Below are 18,317 nucleotides of genomic sequence, written 5' to 3'. Positions count from 1 at the left end.
GAATAATTGTATATTTTAATATATTGTTCACAAACTTGGATGTACTCCGTATGTAGACACGCTAAATAGCGTTAGGACCCCAGTAATTTATTTTGCGCTTCAGGCTTTTTGCAGGTTCAGATCGAATCATTCATCAATAAGAAGCTGAACTATCCTCTCCTGAACTGGAAGGGACGGATTGGCTGCCTGGAAAATGTGAAAAGCAATGGAAATATTAGACATTTAACCGCATTACGTCTAAATCAGGTGTTGACGGTCCACTAGAAAAAAGTCATAACAGTATTATGCCCCCTAAAATGCGTTTGTCCCTTTCTCCTAATGTTTAATTTTCTGCCAATATTGTAATATTGCTAAGGGCTTTTCTGAGCTATTGTGTTTCATTCTTTGGTTTCATATTTCTCACTCCTGCACCTAAAACGCACATTAAGACACTACTTCCAGGAAAAGGAATAGGAGTTTTCTGCCTCCTTTTTTGCGAGCCCCACAGCTCGCTGTAATAGAGTTATTAGGTGATTGTAAAAGGCTCCGTGTCTCTGCGTGCTCTCCTTTCTCGCCTCGTTTTAAGCCATCCATGATGTCATGAATAAGTGTTGCTAGATACCGCGCGAGCCCTCCTCCTCCTCCTCCTCCTCCTCCAGAGAGTATTGCATCAGAACCAAGGTAGAGTGAAACCTGAGAGGCAGATTCAGTTATAGATATCACCAAATCCATCATGCAAAGTGCTCTTAGTCACGGCAGATGTCTTGAATTAAAAAACAGTCCTTGCCCCAAATGAATCAAGGCTCCAAAAATCTACAAGACAAGTTTGAAAAAAAAAAATGACAGCACCTGACCAAAACTTCAAAGCGAGTCTCAGGAGGTAGAAAAAAATCCTGGGAGTTTTATAGTTTCCCATAAAAAGCACAGGGTTTATATAGGAGTAAACCTGAGCCCGGCTGCCCCAGAGTTGACCATAACTCACTATAAACCTGACGGGCTGGGAAGACGGCCTCAGCAGGGCCACAACCGCCTTGTAGCTCCGTCTACCGTGTCAAACGGTTACACCTGTAAACCACCACTTTCACCATCTCTGCACCGGCCGTGACCCGGAGTCGTCTGGGGCATTTCAGAGTCAGCGAAAGGGAAGGGCTCAAACGGGAGAAGGCGCCGCGCCTTCAACAGAGCAGGGAAGTCACAGTCACAGAGCGGCCTGAGCATCACCAGCTCCCTCCAACACGGATTCTCAGCAGACCCGCGGTGCGTGGACCTCGCGCTCCGTGAGGACTCATCCACATGAGCCACGACACTGATGCGGCCCATCGCACCGTCTGGTCGGCGCCCGCACGCACAGGCGCGTGCAAACGCACCTCGAATGTGAAACATAGTAATGCACAAGACAGGGGCTGTGTCTGTTTCCTATGAACCTGCAATGAAGCCCCTGCTTGATAAATCACCTCCAACTGGAGTGAAGGAATTTGGCAGCTTAATGAAAAAGTCATGTTGAGCTGGGAGGAGCTGGCCGGCCTGGCTCTGGGGTTTCTGAGCGCCCTGTGGAGGCCCCAACAGGAGAGGAGGAGGGGGGGGGGGCACAGTGTCAGTACCTCAGATCCTTCTGGCAAGTCCAGCTATGCGAATACAAGCTGTGTAGTCTGATGACTTATGACATTACTAAAATATCATTTACTAACTTATACATAATATTTAGTTTTTATTCAGTTTATGAGTCAGGATTGTCCGTAGTACTGGATACTGCAAAAGTGGAGTTCTGTTTTTATACTATACAGCTTTATTATAAAAATGATGTGATAGTTGTAGGAGCCTCTTCCATAGAGCACCTTACCTCTTTCTGTGGAGGCTGAAGCACAGCTCTGCGCTTTTTCAGGTAAAGAGCTGGAGAGGGGCAGGGGCGGTACGGGCACCACCCCATCCTCTCTCGCACAACTCCACGGTGCACCTTGGCCTCTGAGTGGGAAATACGCGCCTGGATCGGTTTCACCACCCACCCGGAGCTCTGCATACATCTGCATTTCCATCCACTTAAATGCAAAGTAAAAGTGCACCTTTAACACAAAACTGTGTGGTTGCTGAGAGAGTCCAACTCTCACAAGATGGAGGTGGGTATTACTGGAAGGGTGGAAGGGAGACGGAGAGCCAGTAATTCCGAAGAATGGCTCCCAACGGAGCCATATAATAGAGCATGGGCACGTAACAAACACAGGCTAAAGTATAGACAAAGAGGACATCACAGGCGTACACACAGACACATACCCCTATGATCATATCCTAATTTCCACCATTAAATTTGGCAGCGCTGTTAATACAAAATTAATGCATTAAAACAGATGACTATCCGTGAGCTAAATAGCTATCAATTCTAAGAGAGCTGCCAAATTCCCTTTGTGAGGCAGCCAGTGAGGATATTGCTTTGTAATTGTCTGCCTGATTCTCGGCACTAACAGCTACTGTACAGCAGTGCCTGCGTGTGTGTGTGTGTGTGTGTGTGTGTGTGTGTGTGTGTGTGTGTGTGTGTGTGTGTGTGTGTGTGTGTGTGTGTGTGTGTGTGTGTGTGTGTGTGCACATACTGTACATGCATGTACTACTAAATCTCACACCTCCTCTACAACGTAGCAGGTGTGCAGGGTTTTACGGTCCCATTCCTTCGAATCACAGCGATGTGAAGTCCAGTTCCAGAGGAACAGTGAAAGTCAGGCCTGAGACGTGTTACGACGTCAACCAGCGCCTTTTGTTATTCAAACGCAGTGATGTCATGGCAGCGATTATAAGCAGTGAGGTAACTGTGTTTCACTGTGCAGCGAGACAATGCAACGTGCCCGCTGGGTTGAAAAACACACTTTGGTGGAAGGCAGGAAAAAACACCCTTGTGCGTCTTCCGCTATGACAGCTGAGGTATAATTGGTAGGTAGCGCAACTGCTGCCTGATTCTGAACGATGTGAATCTGCATCAAGTCCCATTTCCAAACTAAAAGGACGATTCCAATAATAAGGATTAGGTTTCAGCTCGGGTGAAGGGAATGAAAACGTTACCATGTAATGACCCCTTTCTTCCCAGCAGCCGTGTATTTATACATGTGCATGGACTTTGTTTGGGACTTGATTCTCATAAATCCGCACTCTGGGATTCCCCTGGAACGTCAGCAGGATATTTAGCAAAGCAAAACAGAGCGAGTGGAGTCGGTGGAACGCTCGCCGTCCGGCCTGTTATTCCCCGTCTGCCGGCAGCACGAACAACAGCTCCGACCGCTGGGGCCCCACCGGGTGCCAAGTGTGGTGGCTGCTTTGAATCAGCCGCTGCAGGCTCAAACATGCCTAAACGCTAGGTTGCGGCTTCAGGGGCCTGTGTATTCTGGGCCCAAACTACCTAGCTAGCGCTTCCTGAACCTCATCCCCACCCTTGTCCTTTCTTTTTCCCTTTGCTACTGCTAATCCCTGCCACCCCTGCGCTGCATCCTGTCCCTCTGCTTCAAAGCCCATAATGTGCTAAGTTGCTTCCTCCACTGCCGGGCTGTAGATATGATCCATCACTACCGGTGAATAAAAACAGGCTGTGTATTTGTCTCTGGGAAGGAAGGGAGGAAGAAATAGGACCTCTGTGTTATAAGGGAGTGCAGCAAGGTGAAGATGGATCACTGTAGGTGTCCTTGGAGAGGATGATTTAGCATACACCCGTGAAACAAAGTAGCCTGGGATGGGTCACAGAGACACTTAAAGACAGTACAGCTCCGGGTGCTCCACACCCACCACTCTTATTCACTTTAACATTAAATAAAGCAATAATTATTGAATTCCGTTTGAATGAGTAAGATGCTAGAAAGTAAACAATGGGAACATAATTGCAGAGGAAAGGCAATCAATGCAGGCAGTCATTTGGGCCATGTTGATTATGTAGGCCGCCGTATGTACTCTGCGTGCGCCTGTGTGTGTGTGTGTACGTGCGCGCGCGTTTGTGTAGCCGCTGCAAATCTAAGGTGAGCAACGGGGAGTAGGCGCCGCGACAAGGAGCTGAGTAATACACTCGCCCTTACATGCGCACAAAACAAGAGCGGGGTAATCCCTCTTTCAATAACGACCCAGGGCTCTAAACAATAGCTCTCAATCAGCTGATCAATGTGTCCACATAATTCATGTGCGAGTCACTGTCTTTGAGAGGAGGAGGAGGAGGAGGAGGAGGAGGCGGGCCAAGCAAGCGGGCGATAGAGAGATCAATGCCCTGTGCGGTGATAACGAGCCTGGGCCTATGCCCACAGGAGCCCCACGCTGGCGTCCAGGGCCTCCCTCATTAGGAACATTTGGATAAGCATGTCTATACATACGTAATGTGCACTTCTAGCCCCGGCCAGATAACCCCCCCCCCCATCTTAATGAGCTCGGTCTTCCTCTGGTGACACGCAGAAATGTCTCAAAAACAGACAGGAAATGATGTCAATTCCCAAACAAGAAGGGAAAAAAAAAACACGGTGAGGCAAATTAATGGCAAGCTGTTGGCCTCGTCTTTCAGTAGCTAATTAACAGCTTAACCTCCCGGTGCTTTTATGAAAGCCATGCTGGGAGGAGTTTGCCAAAAATTGCAGTACAATGAGTCGGCCTGCAGGGGGCGAGAGCAGGGTGGAGCCGACGGGGGCGCCCGAACAACTGTTACGGCCCGGGGACGACACGTGCACTGGCAGCGGACCATCTGGAAGCTGAACGGGGGCAGATCGGGACCTGCCCCCGTTCAGCCCTCCTCCCCGCTGCCCACGGCGCCGTGGCAACAAAACAGGCCTCCATTTTGGACAGCGGCGACAACGTATGAAGCGCAGGCGTCAGGTGCAGCGGGAGACGTTCGCGCTCAACAGGTGGACTCGGAAGAAGCCAGAGAGCGGGAGACCAGGCAATCAGATGCCGCACGCGTTAGTTAGGGGACAGTTGGAACACACACACACGCACACACACACAATGTGGACTAGTCTCTGACAGCAGCGCGACCCTGTGCTCTGAATGTGGGCAGCAAAAAGTTCAGTCGGACTGAGACGGAGGATGAAACTAAGTTTGGAGAGGGCAGGAGGGATGGGGCTCGAAGGAGGGGGGGGCTGGTCAGTCGGGGGCTGGATTAAGAGACAGGCAAACACCACTTGTAGTGATTAATGCAGTCGGTGAGAATTAAATTCTGAGCAGGAACATTACCCAAACACAATTAGTCCTCAAGAACAAACACCACGCTCTGCGCTGAATGCAGATCCGCGGCCGCATCCCTGCGAGGGAGCGGCCGTCAGAAGCCCGAGGCCTCTGGAGCTACGGCTTCAGACGCGCCTCTGGGGAGTCGGTGCGTCCCGGCCCGTCGGGCGGACGGGGCCGCGGCGCCCGCGGCGGCGGGCGGTCTCGCGTTCCACCTGTCTGGCTGACGCAACGGCGCAGACGAGACACAGAATACGGCCTCCTCGGGCTGGTATTATCTCGCTTTCACCCCTGGCGTTCTCAGTTTGGTAGTGTAAATATTTCATTACCACATAATTGGTTGCTGCTTCAGGCTACGCAATAAGGCAGCGATAGCTGTAACACTGTATGTTTTCTGACTATCCCGTATCCCTTTTTATGTAAAATTCATAGAGCTCGTAAGGGGAAATGTTTAGTTGTTCGAGCGCTGCCCTCACGCGAGCGCGCCGGAGACAGCGGTTAATGAAGAACAGTGATGATGTGCTCAGCCAGTGTCAATATTTAACCCAGTCTTCCACAGCTATCTTTATTAGCAGCGCGGCGCTGACAAAAAGAGCAACGTGGCCTTTGAGAGGTCCTCTCCTTAAAATGAAATTTAATGAGTAGGGTTGAGTGGAGGTGAATGTACAGAGTGGGTCTATATGTGGGCTTATTTGCATGGAGCAGAAAGTGCCCTGTGGAGAGTTCTCCAAGCAATTCATGCACCACAACACCCACCAGCTTCACCTGTCGGCTCCTCCTAAAACGCTGAGTGAAACCTGACACTTCACTTTTGAACAAAAAAGCGCGTGGAACGTTAGATCATTCCAAGCGTCAGGGTCAGTGAGATATAAAGAAACAACACGTATGTTCCTGAACTCGCCCGTTCACACGCCAGCGAGTCTTTGAATTAAAAGCCTAGAATTACTGTTATTAAAAAAAAACACCCATTGCTTCTCAATTGTCTTCTTTTTCTTTTTGTTTTTTTTTTACACACGACCTTTTGTAACTTCTGACCTGTGCCCACAGGGAGATAAAATTTTGTGCTCTGCGCGGCGCCCTACTTGTTCCCGCGAGCATCGTCGACGCCGCCGCTAATGCACACAGGCCTTGCTAACACAGATTTCTGACCGGGTCATTCTATTCGGCCTCCTCATTAGACAAAGAGGAAAGAAAAAAAAAAAACAAGCATAACACCACTTTTCATAGGAATGAAACAAAAGTGCTCATTGATCAGCGCGATCAATTAGGGATCAATAACCTAAGCCCTCATGATTCCCAGCGCAGCGTAATTGCGGCCGAGATATAGTTGTCATCACTAAAAATCAAACACAGACCAGACTAATTGGGGAGGTGGAGGGGGGGGGGGGTGCATTGCTTTGGTCACGGCGGAAAAAGAACATTACAAAGCCACAGAAAGACTCGTGATGGGCGGCCGTCGGAGCATCCCAAAATAACCGCTCAGGCCATTAGCAAGTGTCATCGTGGGGGTCATGTGCTGGAAGCTGGTTTGGGAACATCTAATACGGCGTCCAGCAACTTGCCCACGCACCAAATCCCTTCATCCCCTCTCATGTAACTTACAGCACGTAAATTACAAGATCAAATTAGGCCCCAAATTTTATAAGACAACTTGTGACTTTCATCGAATGTTTTGGAGGAGCGTCCTTATTAGACAATTTATTGCTGACCTTTGTGTTAACAGTGGTCGGGAGGAAATAAAAAAAAAAAAGAGAGATGTCATTTTCCACTCCAGCGGCTGAGCACAGTAGAGAGGGTTAGAGAGCTTGTAAAGCAGAGAGCGTCGCCCCATATCATAGAGGTCCACAGCCTTCCTGGTTACACCGTATACATTGCTCAACCGTGCAAAAACTCTCAAACTATACTTCAAAGCCCACCACTTTTCCCCTTCCTGTTTATTGATTAGATAGAGCTCTTGTTCAGTAATTGTGCGGTAAATCAGGCATGGTAAGCAATAATCTCAACCCTGGGAGTAAAGTGTTAAAAGTAGAACCTGCTGAAAAGTACATAATTACGTTGGCGCGTTGAGCCGGGAGAGAGGATGAACTCCTCCCCCTGGCAATGCTCGCGCACACACACACACACACACACACACACACACACACACACACACACACACACACACACACACACACACACACACACACAGAAAGGCTTGGCAGAGGAGCAACGGGAAGTGTCTACAGTTTCCAGCCCTCCCTTTCCCTCTCAGCATATTCCCAACCGGAGCGCCGGGGGCGCCATGCTTGTAAAGAAACCACAGCCTTTTGAGTGCCTCTTGTATTTACAAATGGAGGCATGTTGGAATCAAAGGCGTTACCACATGACATAACACATTAAACAGTTGGCAGATTGAAAATTTATAGGCTGGATAGATAGTGAGTGGGGTAAACAGTGTGTCATTGCTGCAGCCACACTCACCTAAGCCAGAGTGGAGGATGGGAGGATCCTCGCTCCGCTCTCCCCCGAACGCACGGCTCAGGCTGCACTCCAGGTGGAGACAGCTATCACTTTCCCATCAACTTCCTGTTCCTCTCGTCTCTCCGCCCCCCCCACACACACACACACCTCCCCCTCATCCATTTTCCCTCTCGGCTCTCGCGGCTGCACAACTTGGTTTTCTCTGCCATGTTTGAAGGCGCACGGAGCTGCGTCTGCTCCTCCAGCGCGCGAAACGCTCGAATCTGCAGGATTCGTCTCCCCTCGTCTGCGCCTCTCCCATCCTTCTCCCCCAACGCTCTCCCCTTGTTGCTGTTCAGCTTAATCTCACCTCAGTTTTTATTTCGCCCTCATCAGCAGGGACCTAAAAATAAATGATGAATGGAATATGATATTTTAGAGTCTTCTCTTATCTGCTCTTACAGGGGAATAATAGGGTAGTTAATCCTGCAGATCCCACTCAGATTGATTAATCAGCACATGCGGACAATCAAATAAATGATTAATATCACCCAGTCCTGGCCGGACAGTTACCCCTGGAACCATCAGTAATAATTCAGTAACCCTTCGCAGACCACGGGCTTCGGCTCGTCAGCCTCACTCAGCATCAGAGCTCTGATGCTCAGCAGGACTTTGAACTCACCACACCAGGAGTGAGACAATCTGCAGTCTCCCGGCTGAGCCCCCCCCCCCATTCTACCTGTACCTACCTATACAATGTATACATGGCTCTAAGGGGAAACACTGCAACATATAAACAAGGATTGTATCATCAAACTGCGCAGCAACTCATACAGTAAAAGCGTAACAGGGATTTTCTTCAGTTTCCCAGCGACTGTGTAGACGCACATACAGTAAAAGAGATGTTTAAGTCATTTTAAAGAATATCTACACAGTGGCAGAAGGAGCACATGCCTACCTGACATGGTGCGTTACATAAGCACAAGGTGAAACACTGCCACTGTGTTCCCACAGCCAGAGAAAGCAGATGTCTCTAGACAGGCTGACGGAGGGACGGCCTGTTTTAGCAGCAGCGCTCCCTCCCAGGCCTGACCACACTGTGCACACCCTGTCCTGCTGGGGGGACAAAGGCGGGGGATCCATTCTCCTCCCTCCCACAGGGGTCAGCGAACAGCCATCTTAACGCCACGTCTGCCAGCGAGGACTGTTATTAATCAGGGACGGTCAGAAGCGAGTGCACCCCCCCCCCCCCCACACACACACACACATTTGAACCCTGGCTGCTGATGAATGCTGCAGTAGGACAGTAGCTCTGTGTGTGTGCGTGTGTGTGACTGGAGGTGAGCGTCAGTAAACACAGCTCGTAGGTGAGGAATGTCTGCTCTGCCAGTAACCAGTCTGCAGCCCTATAGCTTCTGTCTCTGCCACACACACACACACACACACACACACACACACACACACACACACACCCCACCCTAATCCTTCCTCTCAGCCATTCAGGAGGCTTGGCCTTTGTATGGCGTGTGACCAGCTGGTAGCCTGATTCAGCGTGTGCAGCTGTCTGCTGTGACGGAGGCTTCGCCGCCGCCGCCAGGACTCAGTGTCTCTTCACTGCATTACAGTGCTTTAATATGGCTGCCTGACATTACTGCAGCCACATAAAACCCTCCTGAGATGTCAGTGACCTCGGCGGGAGTTTACACAGGCCGAGAGCGGGGCTGAGTTCTAGCTATAACGCCCGCTGATGGACTGCTGTTTGAGGAGGTTGGAGCGGAGCGCTAGGACTCAACTGAGCGCGAGTGGCCATTCAGGATTCCTGCCAATATGCCTCGTGATATATAGCCTGGCGTTTAATAGGTGCAAGCACGGTGTTTAGGGCAGCGCTGTGAAAAAGCCAGAGTTTTATAAAAGCATTACAGTTCACTTTGATCCCTTCTCGTGCTCCACTGTTTATAAATCAGCCACACAAATATTTATGAGCGGAACGAGGAAAATGGTTGGTCTGGTTTGTATCTCTGCCCCCCCCCCCCTCCCTCTGTGGCTGATGGGTGGATGAGGCCACCGCAGACACACAGCCAGCATATAGGCCCTAGGCCACATCCATCATATCTGGTCTGTCTCTGGCTATTGTGTGGCCCCAGGGATCGCTGACCAAACCGGACCAAGCAGCAGGAAAGATAAAATCATTTACTCTGACTTAAAGGGGAAAACTATGAAGAAAAGCATACATCTGCTTTAACTTCTTTAAAAATGATTTCCAATAGTTTAACTACCGTTGTGCTGTGTGAGCGAGGAACCGCGCTCCTGAACGCACCCGGCGCGCTGTGCACGCGAGCGGCCGCGGCGCCGGCTGCAGCGCTTGTGTATTAGGAGCAAATCTCAATAAACTAATGCAGCCATTTTTAATACTTACTGAATGTGCCTCTTGTCACTGCTCACCTATCCTTTCCCTGCCTGCAACACAAACACACACACACACCAGGACAAACCCAGAGCTTCTGGATCTATTTGCTTTAATTGCTCCCCCCAGCTCTGACCTCTGATCCAGATCGCTCCGATATACAGCATCTCTATTAAATTGGGAAGTAAGTAAATATTCTTCTAATGACCCTAAGTTCTACTGACACCATTGAAAATGGAGGGAAAAAAATCAATCTTCCTCTTTCCTTTTTGCCCTTCACTGACTCTATTAGTTTCCCTTTTTATCTGAGGGTTGACTCCAAAAACGTGGAGGGGGACCGAGCCGCACGTAGTGTCTCCTCTCACGCCGACAAGGCGACGGACTTCACCGAGACACATTCCAGTAATGAGGAGATTAAAACCCTATGCTCTGAAGGAAATATCTTTTGAATAGCATCTCAACTGTCCTTCAACTAGCACACTGGGTTCACTGAGGCAGGGAGAAAAAAAAAGGCAGACAACCTTTATCCAAACTGAGCGGAATGTTGATCCTGCAATCTAGACGCAGGATCATTTAAAAGATATCGTGGCTGAAGCGGGGAAGAAACAAACTGGGCTAAATGTCACGCGTGGCGCATGGGGACGGCAGTTCGTGCACGGCCGCGTGCGCCCGCGTGTGTGCATGAGCGCGAGCGTGCGCCGTACAGTAAAAGCGATGAGCTGTACGCATGTGTCTGTGGGCAGTGGGCAGTGGGGGGGGGGGCGCTGGCTTGTCGATCGATGCAGTGATTGGCAGTTAATGGCTTTTCCTGTTCTGCCTTGGTAACCCTGGCCTGATGGCTGTTGCTTCTGATCACAGATGGCAGATGGTGTTTGATTTTTGTATATAAACCCCGGACTTTGTGGGGATGGCTTCATCATGTTTAATGATTTAAAAGTTAAGTTGAATACTGGGAATACCCCAATGCTGGATCTCTCATTTGAAAAAGCCCTAACCTCCCTTCCAGATGTAAAGGACTGATCTCTCTCAACTACCCTCGTCACTACTGTAAGCCAGTCCTTCAGCGATAAATTATTAGGTGGAAACTCACAAAACACACGTTATTCTCCATCTGATGCTATTTATGCTATTCGTAAATTCCAGTCTTGTGCGTCACTTTACAATACTCATCCTCAGATGCCGGCCGTTACAAAGCAGCCCCTGACTTAATTTGACCGATACCGAACAATAATCCTAAATTCCTGAAGACCAGTCATTTAATGTTCACCTTGGTTGGCTCAACCAGGCAAAAACGATGGTGCAGTGTGAAAAACTGAGCATAGAAAGAGATTGAAAGCTCCGTTTAACGTGTAAGAGGACATAATAGGGAATCACAACACACAGCAGGACATGTTTCTTTTTCTAGAATAATTTCATGATTAAATTCTTAAACACCGAAATCTGTGGTTTATATACTTTAAATGTTATATTGCAAGTACAGGTTTGCGTTCTTTCCCCACATAAAGTCACATTCAAAGTGTAAAAGATTCTAAAATGCATAATATTCTGAATTATCTAAGTACATTTAATTTTTGAAAAGCACAATAAGAAAAATTCCACTATATTAGAAAAGAGATTTGAGGACAGTCGCTCTTATATAAAGGCTCCTTGCATCAGCTGAAGTTATCTGAGAAATGAGGTCTGCCGAGATACAGGAAGCTGTGTTTGAACGCAGGTGAGCACAAAAGCAGAGGTTTAAAGTGCGCGTGTGATTACGACGACAACCGTGTGTGTGTTAGAGGGCGAGACACAGAGATTTATGTCACACTGGGACTCAGCTGCAAAATTAATACGCCCTCACACCTGAACCATCAACAAATAATAAAATACTCTGCTTTACAGAACTTATTAAGATCTCTCTCTCTCCTCCCTCACGCCTTTCAGGATGCAAATTAATACATTGATCATTTGAATAATAATTTGCATTCCAGATCTCACAATTTCATGTTCCAACTTTAACGGCTCCCAGAGTTCTCATTTAAACAGTAGCTGCACAGACAGTCCTTATGCTTCGAATTATTTCAACATGACTATTCCAACCTAACAAGCATAAATTTGAGAAATTCCTATCTAGTGACGGGGACCGGGCTTCTGAAGGAAGGATCCAAGTGTGAATTATTTAGCAGCCCTTAATTTTAGGGCTAGTGTTGATTGAATGTGGTGACGTTAAGAAAAAAAAGGAGTTTGTGGGCCTGGCTAGGACAGCGCTGAGGGATGAGTATATGTGGGAGTTCAGTGGCTTCCTTTACTGTCTGCATCGCTGATGGGATCTCGGTGGAAAGAAGCCTCTAAATCAACACGACACCGGAAAGGACTTGATAAAACACCCGCGTGCGAAGCTGCTTACACTGAACTGAAGCCTGCACTTCAGCGGCTTTGCCCGGTTAAAAGAGTGAAACCCGAATGGACCCGGGGGGCGTGAGGTGAAGGTGACGGCGACGCAGCCCATACGCTGGGGTGGTAGTTAAACTCCAACGCCACTCCGTCTATTCTGGGCATGGGTTTGTCATGAAGGAATGTCAAGGCCATAAAGTATCAGTGCCCTTGAGAAGCTGAAGAGCATTCTTGTCCCAAACTCTTAAAGCTGTCTGCGTCTCTCTATCACTTTCCCCAACTCTCTCTCCCGCTCTCTTCTTCCAGCAGCGAGTTTAAAGCAGAACACAGGTGTAGAAGATAGCACCCACGGGACACATAACATTTGGGAACATTCCTGGGGTTAGAAAAGAAGGGGTTTTTTATACTCTTCATCTGAGGAACTATGTAATTGCCTTGGTTCCGAGACGACACTTTTGTAGCCTTTGTGCCTCTACCCCATGATACCCCCACCCACCACCGCGACGGCGCAATTTCCATATAATAATTTAAACGAAAGATTCTGTTCTCTGCTACTTTTTATTGTCATCTTTTAGTTTCATCCAACTTTTGTATTAGAATAAAAGTCCTGATGAGAAAACAAGGTGCAAGATGATGGTTTCCAGAGCCCTAGTTAAAAAAAAAAAAAAGCACATGACACCCTGGGCTGCACCGCTTAATTACAGAAGGATGAAATCTTTTCTTCTACATCTGGAGAAAACATTGTCTGCGCAACACTGATAGATTTACAGCTCCCAGTTCTAACCTTGGAGTCCGGCACACAGCAATTAGGCAAAACATGGATGGACAACCGGCGCAATGAATTTCAGGAAGAGGTGGTCATTCTCTCTTGGCACCGTAGAAACGGCCTCTGGCGCCCCACTGTTTCAAATAAAAACTCAACCCGCAGAAGGGCCGTGAAGAAACTGGAGGACGGTTCATTTTAACTCCAGCCCCGATAGTGGTCACAGAAAGGTGAGGCGGACTTTTCGCCGACTAGCAAACGGCCGGAGTTCCACATTTCAGCGGTAATCACCAAGACCTCGGGGGCAGATTTGTTAAAGTAAAGACAAAGTCGGGTAAAACAAAACACCACGGGCTCAGGACACTTAGCAGCCATTTAAAAAGCTGCAGCACAGTAAATCAAGCAAGGGCTGAAACGCGACAGCGCTTTCCAACAACGGGTTGAACACTTCTGTCAAATGCTCTATATTCGTAGAAGCTAAATATGCTTGGAAACACACTTACTACTGCTAATAACATTTAATTCGGCTAATCAAAAATCATTTTTAACTCACGAGTGAAATTTTACAAGGCGAAGGGACTCGAACAACAACCAGGGCCACATATCTATCATCTTGTGAAATTTATCAGTCCCGAGACAGTACTCTGTAGGCCAAAGCCAAACAGAAGAGCTCCCTGTGTGCTCATCCTGGTACCTCAGACCCCCTTCCTTCTCCTTATGCGTGTCTTCACCCTACCTTGCTTTTATGTCCAGCTCCACTGAACGCAGACCTCAGTGCTGAGTAGTTTTGCGGCCCTGACCACTCAGAGGCCATTAATCTGGTGGCTAAGCCACTGATGTATTGATGGCACAGAGCCGGTAAGCCTGCCTGCCCGCCTCACTCTCTCCATCCCTTCAGCTTAGCAGCTACGTAGAATCACAGGAGTCCCAATCTGGTCTCATCAAAGCTCCATTTACCTGCTCAGTGCCACAGTTAGTCTTTAAGGTGTGGTGCTCACAGGTCGTTACAGGTATAGAAGCTTCCATCCACACCTGCACTTTCTTTGTCTGCTCGTAAAACAGACACGTCTGCTCTCTTTCAGTCTTTTCAGCATAAGAGACTTTGCCTCCACTGTCTTAATATTTATGTGTATCTGTATATGTTTTGCACAAAATCCCAAACAATAACTTTGTCATTAGACCACATGCCAACTTGCTTCCTGGATGAGTGTTGTTATTGCAAATAATGCAAATGCCTCTAACGATCACTCCAATCTGAATATCCATACAGCAGTAATAGTAAGTAAATGTAATGGCATGCATCATACAGTACACGGCAACTCATTTTACTGCAGTTTGACTAACAAACACGCAACAAATTCGGAAGAAATCAGCGAGGCTGCTCATTACACGGAGACGTAAACGTCTATCATCCTGTGTTGTGACAGAGTGGAACCCGGACCAGTGACTGCTGGTCCGGTCCAGTACATCCCCACCTGTTTATAAACAGGTGGGGATGTACCCACTAGCAGCAGCTGGGCCTCGGGTCCAAGTGTTCCCCAACCTCCCCACAGGCTGGGAACCAGAAGAGCTGTGAAACTGCTCCACAGTGAGGACGGCTGAGCTCTGCTAACCGCCCTCACTTTCTATCGCACAGCACTTCCTTCCTGGTCCGTCCACTGCTGCCGGAGTCCACAGTGCATCATCTTTCTGCCAGCGGCGCACAAACGGTGACTCGGGATCAAGGCGCCGTTGACCGAGGTGCTGCTGCGGAGGCCCCAAATGGAGTCTGAACACTCCATTCATGCAGTCACGCGTTTGAGGACAAATTCATTAGTTGTGCCGAATCATATTATGAGAACTTCTCTGTGAGCAATTAAAATAATATATGTCATGAGCCCTATGTTGTCATCTGCTGGCACTTTTGATTAAAAGATTGCCGCGTGCGCGTGTGTGCGTTCACACACCGGCGCATGTGAAAGGGGAGAATGGGCCGTCTCCCAGGATGTGCAGCGAGCGCTTTATTAGAGCAGTAGTACCAGTAAATCAGAGCTCAGCTCTTCCTGGAACTGCTGCAACCTTTCCCACTGAGCACTATTACTGAACAATCATAGGCTAGCCATGATAATTAGCAGAGTATCTATCCTTCCAAGCCTCCTGTCGCACCCCCCCCCCCCCCCCCCCCCCCCTCCTGCCTGTCTCTCCATCTTCCTCCCCTCCTCTTCTTAGAAATGTCTGGTGGGTGATTCGGTAAAACCCGGCGCCCGCTGGACATGGCGTGGCCGCAGGACATCTCCCATCGCCCGACATCACTTTTAGCCTTGCTGTCGGACAACATCAAACAGGAGAACGTCCCGGAAAAGTTCAGGTGCGCAGGAGACGAAGTAAACGTGTAAATGTAAAGACTGGGATTTGGCGTGTGGGTGAGCGGGGATTCCTTGCATGAGAACAGCCCTCACTCCAGCTTTATTTCATTGCTAAGCTGAAGCATTTTTCTACAGCTGGAATACAACCATTACCCATTTGTGGTTATTCCCCAACTCCACACTATTGTATAGTTGAAGAGGCCTGGAGTCAGCCCTGGGTAGTTACGATCATTAATGGGGAGAGGTCATCACAGCTTGCATACCTGAGTCTGAGAAACCAGAGCTTCTGCTGAGTAGGGTCATTAGTGAAACACCTTAATGCCTTTTCATGTAACCACTAATCCCTTCATTTACATTACAGCCTCCTTTCCTCTATTATGTTTCATAGCGATTATTTGCTCTCCGCAGAGTGTCGACGTTTTCTTTCCTCGGCGTTCTCTAATTTCTTTTGCATCGCGGTGAAGTGTGAAACAAGAGCAGCAGCTTCGTCCAAAATACAGATGTATTGTGTTTGTCAACGGACGCCGGTGCACAGACGGTATAATCGTACGCATAGGAACAGACAACGCATGCGGCCGTGAAAAGTTTGTCCATGTATGTGTGTTCTCAGCCGAGCGGGACCGGCGCGGGGGGGGGGGTCTGACGGGACTTTCTTGGTTAAAGATTCCCCGTCCGATAGTGACGGCACTTTCTCCCTTTCTTTCCGTGGCCAAGCGGCATCTGGAGTGGATTTTGTGCTAGCAGACACCGAGGAACATGATTACATTCGGCTAACTGCGCTCTAAACTGATTATGCATGTGCCAAGCTAATGGACTACATTTGCAAGAGGAAAAATAACATCCAATCAATCTCAATTACCGCCGATTGCACCGGCCCCCGAGACAAGGAAGGTAGCCAGCTCAGCCCCCGACGCTCCTCCTCTTTCCCCCAACCCTTGACTGGAAGCTCAGGCCTGTGGCTGCGCCGGGTTAGATCCCACCCATTGCGTCTGAGCCGCCGGGGCCAGTTCCAGTCATCTCACCTCCGCACCAACATACAGGCGAGGTCCGAAGACTAGGACTCAAAACTATCACAGCTAAAGTCAGATGCGTGTGTTCAGGAGCGACCACTGCAGGAAAGGATGGATGACCATCAGAGCAACTCAAAACCCTGTGATCTGTGGGGAGAAGACATGGGGAGAGTCAGTGTTCCAGCAGACGACGGCATCACCCAACTGTGCGCTGGCCCGTGTGGTCAGGATGACTTGCTGGATCTTTCTGTGGTCTTTTGGAACATTCCAATACATGGGGTGGTGGGGTGGATATTTTTAGAAAACCCTAATATGGGCCGCATACCACAGACTCTCAAATTATCCCATCCAGCTTAGCCCTCAGTTTAAACCTTCCTTTTTAATTCCAGTAATTACAGGCTCCAATTTATATGGAGCTGTGCACACAAAGGGCCTGTTTAATGCAAACCAGTTTGATTTGGGTGAAGTGTCCCCAGCATCTCCCACATCTTAAAGCCTGTTTATGCTGACTTGATGATTTATTTTCTTCCCAAAAAGGTTAAAAATGGTGCTATTTGCATCAGATTTCTTCGGGGAGGAATAAATGAATGGTGATTTTCCTTTTTTCGTCCCGGCGCAATGTGCCAAGCTGGGTTTACAGGCTTGTGGGCCACTGTGGCTTTCTGCCTGTCAGTGTCTCTACCGAGACAGTAAATCCAGCCCAGTACGAAGACTGTGACATTGTCGAGTGAGGAGCCAGCGCTGCCAAGAGGCGTCGCGACCGTGTACTTGTGGTGCACTAATCACATTTGAGAGTCATAAAATATTGAAATACTTCTTGTCAACTTGCTAATATCTCTATGTTCTAGAGGAGAGCGCGGTTCTCGAGCCGAGAGTGCAGGTAGTTTCTGGACAAATGCGCACAGTCTTCCTCGGAAGATCAATTGCTTGTGAGAAACGCGAAGCCATCTTAAGAGGCTTAAGTCGTAAAAAATGATCATGCCTGGATGTGTTGTACATATTTAATCCCCCATAGCCCGAGCAGCCACACGACATACGTCCTGAAGCAGCGACGAGGCGAGGAGAGAAGACGCTTCTCCTCCGTGGAAACAGATAACGCGAGGGGGAACCGTGCTCTGTCCTGTGGGGCGAAACTCTTCCCCACTCCAAAGGTGTGAGGAACGGCGACTCTGCCAGAGCCTGCGTCTATTTTAGTCTAATGGCAGCCGCTGGAATGTGAGCCAGGGAGTCCAGAGGCTGGGGCCGGGGACAAGATGGCAACGGGCTCGGAGCAAGGAGATCTCGCCGCGGCTTTCTGCCGGTCCACAGCGGATGTGACACATCTACAGATAATGGAGAATATCTTTATTTGGACGTGAACTGAGCATAACTGCTCATGCAGCTGAGAAATGTTCCAGGAGTCTGTTCCTCCTCATCCTGGTGCAAACCAGACTGGTCTTCTGTGTCTATGTGTGCAAAGCCAGCATTTCTGAGGAAGCCTTTATTGTGCAAAGCTGCTATGTTTTAAAGTGACAGCCTTTTTGAAAATGTTCACATTAGTTTATATCTATAGGAGATAAAAAAAAACAGGCCATACATTTTCCACATTCCTATAATATCTCCTTGCAAAATGCCAACACGAAGCTGTTATGAAACAACTGCTCGAATAGTTCACCTGTTTATCTTTCAGAAACCCAGCTCTATAGGTCTGCGTGTGTGTGTGTGTGTGTGTGTGTGTGTGTGTGTGTGTGTGTGTGTGTGTAGCCAGGCTCACGTGTTGTCAGCTTCTCTATGTGCTTTGCGTGTGCGAGCGCCCCTATGCCAGTTCGGGTTAAGCACAGAGTGGCCAAAGC

At 48.7% G+C, this 18,317-nt stretch overlaps 1 protein-coding gene across 12 annotated transcripts in view; it reads right to left on the bottom strand.

The window, feature by feature from the left end:
• The window catches only part of zfhx3b (zinc finger homeobox 3b), a 273,921-nt gene that overhangs the window by 51,933 nt on the left and 203,671 nt on the right, over positions 1-18,317 (bottom strand). The gene's annotated exons all lie outside the window — the stretch shown is intronic.

Source organism: Betta splendens, chromosome 3 (assembly GCF_900634795.4).
Source record: "Betta splendens chromosome 3, fBetSpl5.4, whole genome shotgun sequence".
Classification (NCBI taxonomy): domain Eukaryota; kingdom Metazoa; phylum Chordata; class Actinopteri; order Anabantiformes; family Osphronemidae; genus Betta; species Betta splendens.
The sequence above is the reverse complement of the archived record's forward strand: the minus strand, read 5'-3'. Positions and strand labels throughout refer to the sequence as shown.